This window comes from Bidens hawaiensis, unplaced genomic scaffold (assembly GCF_021521415.1).
Source record: "Bidens hawaiensis isolate Kalapana, Puna unplaced genomic scaffold, B.hawaiensis_p1.1 tig00010817_1, whole genome shotgun sequence".
NCBI lineage: Eukaryota > Viridiplantae > Streptophyta > Magnoliopsida > Asterales > Asteraceae > Bidens > Bidens hawaiensis.
The window spans coordinates 498,506-516,352 of NW_027491835.1; the positions used below are offsets into that span (position 1 = coordinate 498,506).

Genomic DNA, 17,847 nt, shown 5'->3' on the forward strand with positions numbered 1-17,847 from the left:
ATATGGCAGCTGCAGGGGGCAAGATAAAGCTGACAGGGAACAGTAAACAGGCGTGGGCGGGTCAGATAAAGGTACTGGTCAGGCATGGAAAAAGCAGATCTTCAAAAGATAATGTCAGTCACTTTTTCTGTCAACCAATGGGGTTGGTGCGCATGCTGCGCCAAAAGTGGCTTTTCAGACATAAGACAGGTTAGGTCAACAGCACAAAAGATAAGACAACACAAAAGCAAACAGGCTGGATAAAACAGAAGAAAAGATAAGTCTAGCGCGAGAAAGCTGCGCGCGAGAAGGCTAAGGCGCGCCGCGGGAAGAATCACATTTCTTAGCGCGCCGCGGGAAGAATCACATTTCTTAGCGCGCCGCGGGAGGAATTAAAATTCCTAGCGCGCCGCGGGAAGAACTATAATTCTTCGCGCGTCGAGGGATGAACTACGATTCTTAGCGCGCTGCGAGAAGAACTACAAATCCTTAGCGCGTCGCGGGAAGAACTACCGTTCTTAGCGCGCTGCGAGAAGAATTTCAATTCTTAGCGCGCTGCGAGAAGAGTTCGTCTCGCGTATCGCTGGAACAGATGGTCTTCACGCAGGCTTCCTTGCAAGGAGTCTGGCGCGTGGAGCTGCGCAGACAACCTTAGGCGGGAAGGAACAAAGGACAAGCAAAGAGTTAGAAGAAAAAGAGGGAAACAAGGCTTAAGGGCGGGACGGCGACAAGAGGGATCAGAAGGCGGAAAGAGAGAAGAAGAGGGACGGGACGGCGGAAAGAAAGAGAGAGAAAGAGGCGGGAAGGAAAATATATTATTATTATTTAAAGTAAAATATAAGTGTAAATAAATATTAAATCATAAAAGAAAAAGATCGGATCAGAGAAACGGGTACCTGGGTCGGGTCGGATCGGGGCAGATGTCACATTAGGATTGCAATCATGACCCTTTCTTCAAAGAATGGGTTGAGTTGGGGAAAAATGCATACCAATTATACAAATTAGACAACGGGTCAATTTGGGTTTATTCAAATTATACAATGGGTCAAACGGACAACTTATACAACTAACTTGTTAACTTATAACGGTCCAACTGGGCCAGCATCATCCGCGATCATTTTTGTCCCCGCCACGATCACCGCCCCCTTGCCACCGCCATCACTCCTGCAGCCTACACCATCATCACCACTATAGCCACAATAATTTCGCCCATCGCCAACACCACCATCACCCTCTAGTCTGCTACTAAGGCCGAGACCATCTCATCGTAGTCCCCATCACCTTCGCCGCCACCTCCAGCCGTTGCCAATAGCCACAATATAAAAATATAATGGGTGAACCTATTTGGTTACTTTTTTTTTTCTAAAACAACTAATTTCAACCAGATCGGGTTTGACCTGAACCTAGCCTAACCCAAACCCATTTTGCACCCGCCACCAGTTGAGGGATACGACCCGCCTTTTTGCCAGGATTTGGAATAAGGTTTTAAGTTATAGGGATCCTACACAAATATTCTAACCCTTTGTACTGTGGAAAAAAGAATGATACACTGATTAATGAAATTAATTTGTTCCATATTCATATAGATCCGGAAAGCCATACCAGCACTTGGGAGTTTGGTGATGTATTCCAAACCCCTACGCTTTACCACCATCAAGATCATGTGACCATAAGATTGTAATGAAGGAAGAAAGTGTTACTATTAGACGGATTTCATTGTAATTTGGTTAAAGATAAGAGACTGACCGCGTACGTAAGAACATAGCAACTTAACTAAACAGTCAAAAAACTTTTAAGTTGTTAACGGAGTGTACTTAAGCAGGAATCAACATGATTCGCTAATCCAGACTGGAGTAATGTTTAATAGATAAGGTTTTAAAAGAACAAAATTGAAACCATAATCAGGCAAAAGAAATAATTACCATGTCGAAGTCAGACAAGGAGGAGTAGCAATGTTTGTGATCCCTTCTAACATCAACACCACACACTTCATAGAGGGACGAAGAGCAGGTTCATCCTGAATGCACCAAAGTCCCACTTTGACAAACCTCTCCAAACTCTCGTTCTCCACTTCTTCATGTCCGACAAGCAGGTCCAGTTTCCCTCCTTCAAAGCATTTGTAAACCCATTTCGAGAGAACAATTTCATCCGGATTGGATACACGTACTTCCAAGTTCCTTCGGCAACATATGATTTCAAGTAACACGACCCCATAGCTAAAAACATCAACCTTCACTGATATTGGAACATTTTTCTGCCACTCGGGTGACAAGTAACTGTGACACAAGCCAAAAGAAAACATATGGTGCGTATCAATTTATATAAACAATTAGATAACATGAATCTTGGAACTAGTAGTACCCTTACCCTCTAGTGCCTCGAGCATCTGTGAATGTCTTGGATTGATCTGGCATGAGTAATTTGGCCATTCCGAAGTCAGAGATTTTAGCAGTCCAGAAATCATCCATTAAAATGTTTTGAGGCTTTATGTCACAATGAATGATGGGTGACTCGCATTTTTCATGAAGGTACAAGATTCCTCTAGCAACGTCAAGGGCGATTTGCACTCTTTCAGACCAGTCTGGAAGCCTGTCTGATTTAAACAGACGGTCAGCAAGGGTTCCGTTGCTCATGTACTCATAAACAAGAAGCCTCTCGGATTTACCTTCTGCACAATAACCGAGGAGCCGGACTAGATTTCGGTGATGGGTTTTCCCAATCACCTGCATTTCAGCTCGAAATTCTCTCTCGCCTTCATCTACCACCTTCTCGAGCCTCTTCACTGCTATCTGTTTATTCCCTTTGTGAATACTGCCTTCATAGACCGTACCAAATGAGCCCCTCCCTAACTCTTGTTTGAACCCGTTAGTTGCCTTTTTAAGCTCATTGTAAGTATATGATTTTAGAATGAGGTCCTCAGCCAACCCCAGAGTTCTACTTTCCAACAATCTCTTGTACTTTAGAAGACGGGTTTTGAATATGAAAAATCCAGACAAACTTAGGGAAATGCATGAATTGATGGAAAACCCGATGGTTATAACAAGGATCAGAACCCATGTCTTGCTGCCTGTACTCAACACCCCTTGTGGCACCTCTGCTGAACTAGTATTATAGGATTCGTTGGCTTGGCCATATAGGCTTTCTGAGCCCACCTTGAAGAAAGCCTTATATGTCACACCATCAAATTTTCTTCTTACATACCGCAGTGGGTACTTGTGTTTATCACAGAAACGGTATTGGCTATACTCAAATTCCATCCAACAAGCCGCCTCACAATCGCAATCCTTCAAACAGGAATTGCTGCAGTCTTCTTTGTTGATATTGAGCTCTCGATAGTAAGGATGGTCATACCACACTAAATGCTCTTCAGTGGCCATCTTGTAATATGTTGAGTTTTCTTTCCCGCTTGTGCATTTTACCATTGTGAAATTCCTCTGGCAGCCAATATTTTTCTGATCACGATTAATAAAATCAGAACCTGGCAGGCAAAAACAATAAGGCTGCTCACCACTCATAGTGCAGTAGCTGTTAAATCCACAGAAGGTCTTCACATCACAAGGTAGATCTGGTTTTTTCCATACTATGGAAGGGGTGGAGTTAGTATGGTTGTAAGAATATAGCCGAAGTATTCCATCATCACAAAGTGTCAGACGACGTATGACAGAATAACGGGGTTCGGTTTCAGTATAAATGTAACTGATGAGTCGTGAATTATTACCATTCATAAGCAGTAATCCGGTATGGTTTAGGTACAGGTAATTCTTTGAGGTGTTACTTGTAGGGTCATAGGTACCCTCAGCCCAGTAAGCATTTACAGAATCGTCGTCTGTGTATACTGGATACATAACAAGATCGTCATCCATCTGCATCTTCATACGAAAACGCCCAGTAGAATAATTGGTTCTAGAAACACTTGAAACCAATTCAGTCCCAGTAAACAGCCTCTGGCCTTGTAAAATGGAATCGGTAGGAGAGTCAAAACTCTGCCACACGACATCCTTATTATCATTCTACAATACAAAAGTTCCACTGTTATTCATCACAGCATAGGAAATATTGACTGCAATGGTCTTGTTAACACCGCTCTGCTCAGACAACAGAACCAATTCCCCTTTATGGGTAAGCTTTGTGTGGTATTTGGTGAAACGGGTGGGTCACCTCGATAAGCAGTCCACACGACTGGAAGTTCTTCAAAGATCACCAACCAGATTGCAACCACATACCCAGTGCCTTGTGGATAAAATCCAAATGCAAACTGATTAGATTGGGAGTGCCAGGCATCAGTAGATTGTGAACCAGCTACAAGCGAAGATCCCAGCCTTATCAAATCAATGGATGATCCATCAACCATGGTAGGGAATTAATAGAAGAAAGAGACATGCAAGGAGTAATGAAGCCATGATATGCACCAAAGAAACGATTAGTAAATTGTGTGTTGCAGGTTAATCAATTCACCCATAAAATGAGGGTAAAGACTTGGAGAATTGACTGTAAATTCATAACTTAATGAACAGTAGTGTCAATCAACACCAATACAGACTGGCCACTATGAATACACTGTTTTTTCTCACTTGTCATTATGTTGTTGAAAGAATCATTTATACGAATAATAGCAAGTGGGCATGCGAGCATATAGAGCACTGGCTAGCAAGCCAAACATCAACTCACTCACGATTAAAATAAAGAGCAAAACATGAAAAGACTTGGACCATCGACCAACAACTTGTGGAAAATATAACGAGCAATAGTGTCAATCAACACCAGTCTCTACAGGCCACAATTATTTTTCAGCCTTTTTCATAAATCAAGTAAATTCAAATGCAAGACTACTAAAAATAATAAGTCTTTGTTTTTTAACTTTTCCGAACCTGTCAGTGTGATCCTGAAAGAAACATTAATAGGCTAAAAACAAGTGGACCTGTAAGTATGTTGGACACTAGCTAGCTATGGTTTGAGTGAGCTCATTTGTTTGGCAAGACAAACATCAACTCAGTCGCATTAATACGAAATGTCACACAAGCTTTACAAAAAGATACATATATCCAGCTTTACCAAAACATAAGCCCGTAAACTAAAAATACTGCTGATGTTCGATACATATAACATGAATTCAAACGCTTTCTGTGATTACATGCTGTGATTCAAATAAAATTTAAAAGATAAAAATCAAGCTAAATCAAAGAAAGAACTGGCGATAGGCATAATAACAAGTGGACCTGCAAGCATTTACACACCAGCTGGCTAAGGTTTGAGTAAGCTCATTTGTGTGGCGAGTCAAACATCAACTCAGTCGCGATTCGCAATTAGCATAAATTATCATACATCAAGTTTAAATATAAAGGTTTGAACACCTTGGATCATGTTCAATATATTTTCATAAATGCACACGTTTCTGTGATTACATGCTTTGTTTCAAATAAAACTCTAAAACGATAACAATTAAGCTAAACCAAAAAAGGAATTGGTGATGGGGGGCAGGTATATCAGTTGTTCCTTCTAACATTAGGATAACATCTTTGATCGAAGGCCTTGCATCTGGATCATCTTGATGCACAGAAGTCCAACTTTCACCATCTTTTCCAACATGTAGATATCAACTTCTTCAAATCCAACCAGCCTCTTTAAATCCTTGGCCACAAAACAAGTGTAAACCCAAGTGAAAAAAGGCATTTTGTCATCACCCGAAATGTCTATCTCCATATCGCCAGTGCAACACAATATCTCGAGAAGCACAACCCCAAAGCTGTAAATATCCACTTTGGTTGTTATTAAAGTGTTCTTGTGCCACTCAGGTGCCATGTACCCTCTTGTTCCCCTAACACCAGTGAGGGTTCCACTCTGTTCTGGCCTCAATAGTTTTGATAATCCAAAATCAGAGATCTTAGCAGTCCAGGATTCATCAAAAAGAATATTATGAGGCTTTATATTGCAGTGTATTATACGAGTTTCACACTCTTGGTGAAGATACAAGATTCCTCTCGCCACATCGAGTGCCAGGCTCACACGTTCTTTCCAGCCAGGTGTTTCCGGGTTAAAAAAATCTGCCAGTGACCCATTGCTCATAAACTCATAAACCAGTAGCTTTGCAGCTCCATGTATGCAGAAACCAAGTAAGCGAACCAGGTTCCGGTGATGAGTTTGCGCGATAGCAGTAATTTCTGCCTGGAACCCTCCGTTTTCTTCAAGCATCCTCGTATGCAGTCTTTTCACAGCAACCGCTTTTGTGCCCTCAGAAATAAACCCTTTGTAGACCTTCCCGATAGAGTTTCTGCCTATCACTTCCTTGAAACCATCTGTGGCTGTATGAAGCTCCTCATACGAGAATGATCGGAGAGTGAAATGATCACTTACCAACCCAACATCAACATTTTCAGACATACGCTGGTACCTACGAGCATGCACTTTGTAGTAAAAGAAACTAGAGAAGGCCAAAAGTGTACAGATGAGAGCAAACAAGCCAAGTGTTATGGCTAAAATGGAAACAAGTTTTTTCCTTTCACCTTGTTCTGGGTTTGTTGAGGCTGCTAACGGTTTGTGTAACTGGCCTTCCACCTTCGGAAAACTAGTTTTTGATGAAGACTGTAGCTATTTTGCCTTAATAAGCGCTGCATAAATAATTGGATCCTTGGGCATTTTGCAACTATCTTTTGCATACACGCCTACCCAGCAATTGCAATCATCCAGGCAAGTATTAAGACAGGCTTCCTTGCTAAGATTCCTCACAGAGTAAGGGTAGACCCCAATCTCCATATTGTCCAGGGAAGTAATCTTGTAAGTAAGTTGTAACCCACTTCGACCACAGACTTCTTCATCGGTGAAATTCTTGTAACAGCCAAGGAACTTACCGTCTCTAGAATCGTTATAAAATAAGAAACCGGGAAAACATTGACAATCAGCCTTGCCAGCGGTGGTATAACAGTAGCTGTTAACACCACAAATGCCTTTGGCCCTACATGGGTCCTGCAAGGCTTGCCATTCCGTCTTTACAGTCGAGTTACTAGAGGGATCTGTGAATCGGTGGGAATACAGAACAAAGTTACCTTGGGGAGTGAGAGTGGCACGAAAGACTATTGCCACATTCTTTCTCCACCCTGAGCTCGTAGATGAATTTATGACCTCTTGTCTCTTTCCATGCGTTAAGTACAGAGAGCCACTACGGTTGAGAGTCAATGTTCCAGTGGCCCAGTATGAGTCAGCATCCCACATGGAACTGTTTTGAGGGAAACAGATGCACTAGAGACTAACCTTCAGAAAGCTGTTGCCCTCCTAATATCGTATCAGAACCATATGACCACGGAGTACAAAATTACCAGAATCAAACAAAGAACCTAAGGTGATATTATAGGAGATTGACTCCTTCTGTAAGTAAAAGGAAGAACACCTTTAAGAAGATAATAACTAACAACAAGGCCATACTAGAAACGATGTTTATGCAGTGATGGTTGAATAAGCATGGCAGCTAAATAAAATAATTTGAGGCTTCCAATTTCTGCTACCAAGAGATAATGAATATCTTTACTTCCCCGAGTCTTGTAATAGAGCCAAGAAACCTTTGAATTATTAAACCCACAATAAAGAATAAAAATAATGCTAACTCTGTGGCATGTCTCCTATCTATTGGAACGAATAAAACATATCTATAACTATAACTATGGCTGTAGATTAAGCGAGAGGCATGTATGCCTTCTTTTCCACTGAGGGTGTGCCCAATGAAGTTCGGGACGAGCCAACAAACCCAAGTGTTACAACACAAATCAAGCATCTTGATCTTCAAATATTTGGTCCGTGACAGAAGGCTTGCTCATTGCTTTGCTCGTTTACAACCAGACCGAACCGAACGATTGAAATTCAAACCAAGTGAAAAACGAACCGAGCTAAAATCGAATCGAGCATTTTTCGATCGAATATCGAGCGATTTCGAGAATTTATTATTTCTTTTTCACTTTAAAATTTTTAGTAAGAAACAAGTTTGAAAGTTGTAAATAATATATTTTGTAAATAAATTAGTAGTTTTATACAAGCGTATAATATGCTGTAAATTTTTAGGACAAAAAAGTTTGAAATGAGATATAATAAACATGTAAACAAACTTTTAGTATTCTGAAAACTTGAATCGAACTAATAAAACTATAAAATTGATGGAAAATGAAAAATTTAAAAGAGATTAAAAAATTGTATACTTATATTTTATTATGTGTGTTGTCTATATATTTATATATTTGTTCATATATAATTATATATAAAATAAATAAATAATATTCGAGAGGACCTGAATCGAGCAGACCTTTGTTCGTTGCTTGGCTCATTTATAAACCGATCTGAGCCGAGCGGCTCGTTTACAATCGAGCAAAAATACGAGCGAACAGCGAGCAAGTTCGAGCAGCGAGCAGTTTGGACAGCCCTAAGTGGAGGTATTAAGTGGATAAAAATAAAGTTAATAAATTATACTTTTATAACTTATTAATTTATTAAAAATTTATTTGGAGTTTATAAGGAACCTCAAAACACCCAAAACCAAAAAAGAAAAATAGCAAAGGAACTAACAAAAGGAAATTAAACAAATACAAGCTTTTAGACCCCTTAGTAGAGGTGGTGTTAAATAAGTGGTTACAATGGGTTTATTATTCGCCTTATAGATCCGTAGAACTTAATTCTAACCCGCTTAAAGTTTGTATCTTAGCCTAAAGTTAATCTGACGTGAGAAGTGGTTTATAACAAATAGACTGATTTGCAAATCAAAACTACCCAAGCGTTGCACTATGTTATAAGGAGGATAATGTATATGCGAAGACATATTGCATTATAAGTTACTCCGTATAATGTTATATGCAGTTACAAAAAGAGTTAAATGGGTATATACATAATATTCTAGTCCATTCTAGTCCTAAGTTTAATTTTATAAAAAAAAGTTCAGAAGTTTAGCCTAGAGTTGTATCCCACGCGCTGCGACGCACCATCATCAGCCCTTGGAAGAGCCATTATCCCTTGTTGCTGACTTTCAAAAAAAAAATTACAACATGAGATCAGCCTAAAATACACATGTTGTCAACTTGTCATACAAAAAGGTATATTGGAAGCAACCAATATGAGACAGAAGGTTATCAAGAATATGGAAATCTTGGAACTAAAAGACCTAATTGAAGCAAAAACAAACTTGTACAAAATTAAGAAAAATATTGCACCATCACACAACAAATACCCTTCTATTGTAATAAAAAAAATTAAGATAAGAAGATATATAAACTAATATTAAGCTAACAGAAAACAAAATACAAAATCAGCTCTCAGTTGAAGTATTATTTAATCGATTTGAGTTTGGCAACCACAATCAAATCAACTACTTTACACAAACAGTAAGATTCAATTCTCATAAAACATATGATGACACAATTAAAAAGTAAACATGAAGAAGATACAAACAAAACAAAAGCGCATTAAATTGTTAAACCTAGGCTCAGGTCGTTATCATGGCTGCAACATGCATGGCTACGCCAAAACCGAACATCATCATAGCCATAAATGATCTGAAGAGGCGTAATCACAATAGGTTCCGCTCCGAACCATGGCTGCAACATAAGTGGCCATGCCTATGAGAGAGATCATCGCAACCATAAACGTTAGGCTTAGATCTCCGCCATTTCAAATAACGGGTTGTCATCACATCCCACACATAAGATTCAAGCGAACACTCATGGCTCGGATCTCCGCTATGGCTGCAACATCGGTTGCCTCGCCAAATAATACCGTCATCATAGCCCTCCACAAAGCAATACCAGTTTCAACGAAATTGATTTTGGACTAAAAAGGCCCTTGCACTGAGCACGAAGAATAAATGAATCGAGAAAACTTCGATGAAGCCAGGTTCATTATCATAGCCTTTATCAACCCAAAATTGTTAGGGTTTTATGTAACACCCCAACCTGATCAGGGCTGATGTGTCATTTTTACAGAATCAGATCAAAAACATAATTCCATAATAAATGTTAAATTTGATACATTACAAGGCCGAATAATTTATACGGAAGCACGATCTAACTCTTTTTATTAACCTGAACAAATCTTTTTCACACTCTCAAGCCTTTAGCTATTTTGATAACCTAACGTATAAGAAAAAAAACACAAAAAGTACGTATGAGCAAAACTTGCAAGGCTGTTTTGTTTGAGTAAAAAGGACTCGGTTTTTCAAAACATACTCAACACGTGTAATTCCACCACTCGGCTACCACAAAATCAAAATGCTTCAAATTGTGATAATTTCGACTGCCACCTCTTGCCGAGAACCCATACATACTCAACACCACCCATTTATTCACACGACCTGTTATGCAACCATTTATCCTAAACCATATGCCTTACCCTATGCTTGTGCTTCAATCCTGCTACCATAGTAGTGACCCAAGCACACCCGCAATACTCAGAAAGGCCTAACTTGTTTCCGCCATGCCATACTTTACTCCGCATCCCTTGTCCACTTAAAGAGTATTCATTTTTCGGCTTCAATACTTAGCCTCTTCAAGCATGTCTATATTTTGCATACTTTTCCACATTTATAAACACCTTTTACTTGAAATTTTAAATCTCGATTATTTTAAAATAGTCAATTAGTAAATATATATATTCATATATTCACAAAATATTTTGTTATACGAAGTATATTCAAATTAAGTAATTGGGATATTAACAATACTATTATTATTTATTTATTATTATTATTATTATTATTATTATTCTTATAATATTTTTTTTCAAAAGTTAAATGAAACCTTCGAATAAAGTAAAATCTTTTACCTCAAATAAGTCTTAAGCCCGAGAGGCTATTATATTATCACCATAAGAGTTTTATTATTAACGAGACATTTAATTCGGCGACCCTCTATTTTCTAGGGCGCCGGCTAACAAAAAACTTTTTATATTAAAATTTTCATAAAGTTTCAAAGCTTTAGCGCTAGCTAAGGATATTTTTTTACCATGCAAATTGAAGAAACGTGGATCTACTCACTGGTAGCAGATCTACTTTCCTCGGGTGTGATTAAACTATTTCACCGATGGTTCTTCTGGATCCGAGTTCTTCCACCTACAAAATGAACAGCGCCGTTACTTACCCCTCAGAAAGGGACAGAGGGGTCCTCTTTGGGGTAACCCTCCGGCGTGAGAATCAGTATCTTTTGGAGAAGATAATAATGTTGTATGTAAGTGAATCTCAAGAGTATTGCTGAATCGCTGAATACTCTTGATTTGTGTGACTGTGTGTTTTCTCTGTAACTGACTGTGAGTGAATATAATTCAATATGATTGAATGTGATATCACTGCTTGTAACTGTCAAATGATTGAGTGTGAATGAATGTCTCATCAAAGTGGAGTTGATGCTGTATTTATAGTGCTAGGGTTTCCACTGGTTGGGCTCAGCCTCGTTGGCCTCCTCCAACCGCACTGCGCCATGTGTCCTCTGGGACACCTGGCGCTTTCTCGTTGGTTGTAATCATGTGGTAGCACATGTGTCATGCTGAGTTGTCGACCTTTCATTTGGCAGCTGTCAACATCAGCATATTCTTACTCCTTAAAAAGATGCCTTCTAGAAGATTGTCTGACGTGCACAATCAAGGTTGCCCTAACCCTGATTTGGATAAGGACGAGGTTGATTATGTGCACGTGTGATATGCGCCCATCCTGAGGATGCGCGAAGTCTTCTTTTTATTCTCACGCGCAGATATTTCATGCGCAGGTGTGATATGCACGAGCGTGTGATATGCGCCGCGCGCTGGTGCGCCACGCGCATATGTGACGCGCGAGCATATGTGATGTGCAAGAGCATGCGATATGCGCCGCGCGCATATGTGATGCGCGAGCATATGATGCCTGAGCATGTTTTGTATGCGCCATGCGCCTGGGTTTTGGCTTTGTGCCTTCATAATGTCTTTATCTTGCGGGTTGACCCGCCTTGATTGGTGTTGAGGCGGGTACATACCTCTTCAAGCCCCCCCAGTCTAATGTGTGTCTTATCTCGCGCGAGCGCGGTAAGATAGATATTAGACTCACTGAATTGTCCTTTTGTAGGGGGTTTTGTCGTTTTCTTGGTTGTTTCCATCGTCGCGCGAAGTTCTATCCATTTGGTTGAAAACGAAAGGTCCAAACACGTGGTTGGTTGGTGATGACGTGCGCCGTAAACGTGTCAGACGTTTCGTGTGCTCGAGGTGCTACAGTTGCCTTTCACGTCCCCTCACAGCTGTCTTGAACACGTGTCGCACTCGCATTGGTTTGTACCTGCGAGTGAGGGCGCGTGTCTGTTCCGTGGCAGGTCGGTTACATCTTTTTGTCCCCTCACACAGCTGTTAGGGACACGTGTCGCGCCTTCCTTGGGTTGCCCCTGCGAGTGGGGGCGCGTGGAATCCGATCAGCTGCCACTTTTCTCTCTCCTGGTCCTATAAAAGCAGGCCCTTAGGAAATTTTTATCTTCATCTTCATTGTTTCTAAAATTCAAATTTCTGCTTTCAAATTCTGATTTGAGTGTTTACATCGATTGGAATCCTCGATTATCGGCTATTATAGTTGTATGTCTGATAGTTCATACTCGTCTAGCCCTTCAATCACCTCCGTTGCCTCTCGAAGACGCCGTGTGAAATCTGTGGTGATGTCGACATTGAAGCAAAAAGGAAAGGGGAAGAAGGTTGTTGAAACCACATCGGAGGAAGTAGGGAGGACCAAGGCCACCAAAAGGTGGAATGAAATCCCCTGCAAATTGAAGCAGGCCGATCTCGACAACCTCATCGCCTCTCAGGGGTTTCCCACCCTGTTTGGCTGCATGTTGCCTAGGTCCGGGCAAACGGCGGCGGACCCGCCTGCCGGCTATATATCCCTATATAGCCACTTTTTCACCCACTGCAACCTTCGTCTCCCGATGACAAGGTTTGTGGGTGCACTGTTGAAGTTCTATGGGATTCACATATCCCAAGTCCATCCGTTTGGACTCGTGCGCGTGACTCACTTTGAGTTCATGTGCAAATCCCAGCGCGAGGAACCCACTCCTCGGCGCTTTCAATATTTTTATAAGGCCAAGATCCAAGACAATTGGATCTCTTTTATTCCTCGCAGTCAGAAGGTGAAGTGCTCCACTGTTTCATTCAAGAGCCTTCATGACTGGTCTGAGAGGTTTTTTTACATTAAGGCCGGTGTGATCCCCATCCGTATGACCATGCGCTCTATCACTTCTGCGCCTGCGGATGAGGATGTCCTCAAGAACCCAACTGGCGCATGGGTTAAAAAACTGACCGCCGAACCATCCCCCGCGAAGAAAATTTGCGAGGAGGCGCTGGTTGGGGTCGGCATGAGCAGGCTCTGGGCCGACAGCGCGCTTGAGCCCGTTATCCAAGTCGACGGGTTGTGTAAGTGTTTTTGTTATTTTTTTTTGTTTTTTGTTGTTGCGCGAACATCGTTCTTTTGCTGATATCATTTAACTTGTCTTTGCGCAGTCACCAAGGATTACATCCTTGCCGCTTATGATGAACATGTGGAGGGCGGCTCCGTCGAACTTGTCGTTGGGGAGGTTGGTTTCCCGGATCGCTGGGATGACATGTTCATCCCAGTGGATCTGGATTTTGACTTTGACGGTGACGCGCCTGGTAAGCCTTCGCAATCCTGCTCATTCCTTTAGAATACCCAAGTTTATTAACAGTTCTGTCGCTTGTTTTTGTAGATGCGCTTGAAAACTACGAGCTAGAGCTCGCGGAAGAGGAGGAGGAGGAAGAGGAGGTGCCTCTACTAAAGCGCAAAGCTAAGGGGAAATCTGGCGCAGGGGCCAGTAAGAAACAGAAGAAAGAGGACACCCCTGTCGCTCATCCCCATGCTCAAACGAAAAGACCTAAGGAAACCACAAAGGTTTCTTTAAGTTCTCTGCCTGTGAGAGTGGGCAGACCTCCTGTCCACTTGAGGTATGGTGCCGTCGCCTCCTCCGTTCGCGCTGCTGAAGAGAGAAGCCGCGCCGCGCCTGTAACAGGTATACTTTGCTTATCTTCATCTGACTGAGTTATTATTAAACCGTTGGTTATTTGAATGATTGCAGAGCCGGCGACGGTAACAGATCAGCCGCAGGCGCCACAAGGTGCTACGGCTGCGCCGGGGACTCCATCGAAGTCCCCTGTTCTACCCTCTGAAAAGGGTAGGATGAATTTTATGGCGATGTTCGACGCGCGAACAGAGTTGCGCCAAGGTAAGTGTTGCACATTTGTCTTCTGAATTTTTCCTTTTGGACTTAGTCATAAACCCTTCCTTGTTTATTTGTTCATAGGAGTTGTAGCTGGTACAACAGTTGCTGATGATACTCCTGGCGCAGTTGCCGGCGCCGCTGGTTCTGGTCCTGCTCCTGCTAGTGCTGAGTCTCCCCTTGTTGGGATAACCAAGGAGCAGGAAACGGTGTTGCGCGCCGAATTGGCGGCGTCGAGACCTCCTTCGCCTCCTCCTGCACGTAGGCCTCCCCGCGAGGCTGGTTTGGAGCCTTCCAGGTCGCAGCAGAAGAGGCCTGTTGAAGGAGACGAGGAGGACGAGGGGGTTCAAGGTGAAGACTCCTTAGGAGATCGCGCCAGCCCTGCGATGCCGCAAGTGTTCGCAGCGCAGACCTCTGGTGGGGCTGGCGCTGACTTTCCTGCTTCATCCCCGCAGGTATGTATTGATTTGTTGGTCCGCTGCGCGTATCTCCCTATAAGTATGTTTTATGACTTAGAACTTTTCTTACATTTTTGCAGGAAGGTGACCACGTTTACCGCCCGAGATGGAATATTAATGAAGAAAGTTCCTTTCAATCCATGGGCGTATGCGAGGACTTCTGGGCTCATGCCGTGCCTCCTACTGAAAGGAGGTATCAAGAGGAGCGCACTCGCGCGGACTTGCTGAATGACCATGTTTTCGCTGGGTCGGCTTTTTTCGCTGCTTCCCAAGAGCTTCGTCGTGATTATATTAAAGTACGCGACGCTCTTGTGGAAGCCCAGCGAGAGGCTAAGGTGGCCGCCTGGAACCTGTCTGATGCTCGCGCGCGAGCTGAGAAACTCCAGGCGGAGCTCAGTGAAAACCGAGCAAGTGCCAACACCGCATACATCAAGCGCGGGCATGAGCTCCAGGCTGCGCGGGAGAAGCAGCAGTTGGCGGAGGCCGAAGTTGCCAAGTACGCGCGCAGAGTGCGTGTCTTGGAACAGCAGGCCGAGGCGCGTGACCAAGCTATCATCAAGAGTATTACTGAGAAATCATCGTTGGAGAGCGAGGTTGCGCGCCTGAAAAGGGAATTGGCGGCCGCGCAGGCCGATAGAGATGAGGCCTTGGCCACGGCGGCGTCCAGCCAGGAAGCACTTGGTGCTGCGCAGGCGGAGAAAGAAAAAATTTTGGCGGCAGCAGCGTCTGACAAGGAGGAACTAAAAAAGGCTAAGGAAACTGTTGAGTTATTAAACTCTCAGGTTCCTGCCCTCGAGACGTCTGTTGCTGGCCTCGCGCAGGATCGCCAATGGCTGGTGTCACAGGGCATGGCTCGCTGCGCTTTGGCGATGAAATATTCCGCCGAGTTTCAAGCCCTTGTGATGGACTGCAATGCCGCCGCGCGTTTGGTGGGCCGAGCTGAAGGGTTTACGGATGGGTATGAGTATGGCATGTTGAGGAAGAACCCATCCGAGTACCCTTACAAGTTCGATGCGGCCTGCGCGGACATGGCCGCGGTGGGGGAAAAGTATATGAATACTCCCATCCCCATCCTTATGCAGGTACCTTGATCTTAATGAGTTTTACTTTACTAACTTTTCTAAGTGTTTGTACTCATTACTTTTCTAATGATTTACAGATAGCTGCGCTTGCTGACCAGCCCGACCTCGGTGCACTAAAGAAGTTGCTTGATGATTGCGAGAGGGCTGGTGGCGATGATGGTGGCGCGGGGGATGTTGCCCCTGCCAGCGGCTCTGGCGCGGCGAAAGAATCTGCTCGTGACACCGTTGTGATCGAAGACTCCAATGAGGAGGAAGAACTTGACTATGGTCAGTTCGGAGATGAAGAGCAGACCGCGCCAGATGCTGCGCGAGATGATGAGGATGATGAAGCGGCTGACGTCGACGTGGAGACTTGAGAAACCCTTCATCAAATTTTGTATATTTATCTTTTATACTTGTAGTTTGTAACTCATCATACTTGTAAATTTCGATCCAATGAAATGAAACTTGTTATCTCCTTTTCGTATCTTGCGCATTTCCATTCATCTCTTCATGTTTGGTTGTATAGATATAAGATATGCTTGAACGTTAAAATAAGAACAAGGTTGTAAGGAAATTATTCACTTAACCTCTGTTCTATTTTGTTTGTGGCTCTCGCAGTATCTTGCTCATGCTGACATGCACGCTAATTTTTCGTTATTTCTTTTTCGCGCGTTGGTGTCACGCGGTATGGAAGTATGAGTTTAGCCATTACATGTCAGCTTGTGTTACTCAGATATCCACTATGGTTCCGCGCGCGGCCTCGACCTGAGACCTTAACATGATATGGCATGTACTTTGCCTTAGTTTTGTTTAAGGATTTTTATGATCAGGCTGCGCGGGGTGTAAGATGGATGTATGTGAGTGTTTTGAGCTAAGGCTCTTTGTTTTGGGCTAAGGCCCTGACGATTTTAGAGTTAAGACTCATTAACGTGTTTGAGCTAAGGCTCGTAATTTTGGGCTAAGGCCCTGACGTTTTAGAGTTAAGACTCGTTAACGCGTTTGAGCTAAGGCTCGCGCATGTATGTTTTACTTCGCTTTATTTTGTTTTGAAGTCAATATAGTGTTGTCATATTGTTCCAATTTAATAAAGGAAGTGTGAAACATGTATGCAAAGGTAAGAGAACCAATATTGAAAGATAGCGCGACAAATATTGAAAGATAGCGCGAATCATCATTGATGATGGCTTAAAAGCCTTGATTACAAATTTGAACTTTTTACATGAAGCATTTTCTAAGTTGTGCCGCGTTCCACGCGCGCGGTATCTTTGTTCCGTTCAAATCTTTTAAAGCGTACGCGCCTTTCCCCAGATCTTCTGAAATTTGATAAGGTCCCTCCCAATTGGGGGACATTTTTTCTGGGGGTATTGCGCGACTAGCTTCATTGTTTCGAAGGACAAAATCATTTTTCTTGAAGTGGCACTCTTTAACGCGCTGATTATAATATTTTTCCAGCTTTTTCTTGTATCTGGCTTCATTAATGATAGCCGCTTCTCTGCGCCCTTCAAGCAAGTTAAGGTCCAACCTTCTATCGCGGTCGTTATCAGTTTTGCCCATCATGAGTACCCTATGGGATGGGCATCCAATTTCCGCTGGGATCATAGCCTCTGTCCCATAGGTTAGGCTGAACGGGGATTCGCCATTGCTAGTTTTGCTTAATGTCCTGTGCGCCCACAGGACATTAGGTAACTCTTCGACCCAAGAATGGGATTCTCCCTCCAATCTTTTCTTCAGCCCATTTAGCAAACTTTGATTCGCGCGCTCCACTTGGCCATTCCCTTGAGGATGGTAGACGGACGTGAAGATTTGGTTGATGTGCAATTCTTTGAGCCAGCTTGATATCTTCCTGTCAGTGAATTGTTTGCCATTGTCGCTCACAATTTCCAGAGGAAGGCCAAAACGACAAATGATGTGGCTCCAGATGAATTGCTTCATCGCCTCAGCTGTGATTTTTGCTAGTGGCTTGGCTTCAACCCATTTTGTGAAATAGTCTATCGCCACTACCAAAAATTTCACCCGCCCTTGCGCTTGCGGCAGGGGCCCCACAATATCAATGGCCCATTTGTGGAAAGGCCATGCTGAGGTGACTGGAATCAAGTTGTTTTTTGGACGCATGGTGTTTGGCGCGTAGCTCTGACATGCCTTGCATTT

At 42.9% G+C, this 17,847-nt stretch overlaps 2 pseudogenes across 1 annotated transcript; both read right to left on the reverse strand.

Annotated features, from left to right (window-relative positions):
• Window positions 1-1,058: 1,058 nt before the first annotated feature.
• Window positions 1,059-4,423, reverse strand: LOC143536577 (G-type lectin S-receptor-like serine/threonine-protein kinase LECRK3; annotated as a pseudogene). The gene is made up of 3 exons (XR_013135908.1): window positions 2,347-4,423; window positions 1,902-2,255; window positions 1,059-1,167 (listed from the first exon to the last, which is right to left on the reverse strand). The product of XR_013135908.1 is annotated as a G-type lectin S-receptor-like serine/threonine-protein kinase LECRK3 (transcript).
• Window positions 4,424-5,423: 1,000 nt separating this feature from the next.
• The window catches only part of LOC143536578 (G-type lectin S-receptor-like serine/threonine-protein kinase LECRK2), a 38,234-nt pseudogene continuing 25,810 nt past the window's right edge, over window positions 5,424-17,847 (reverse strand).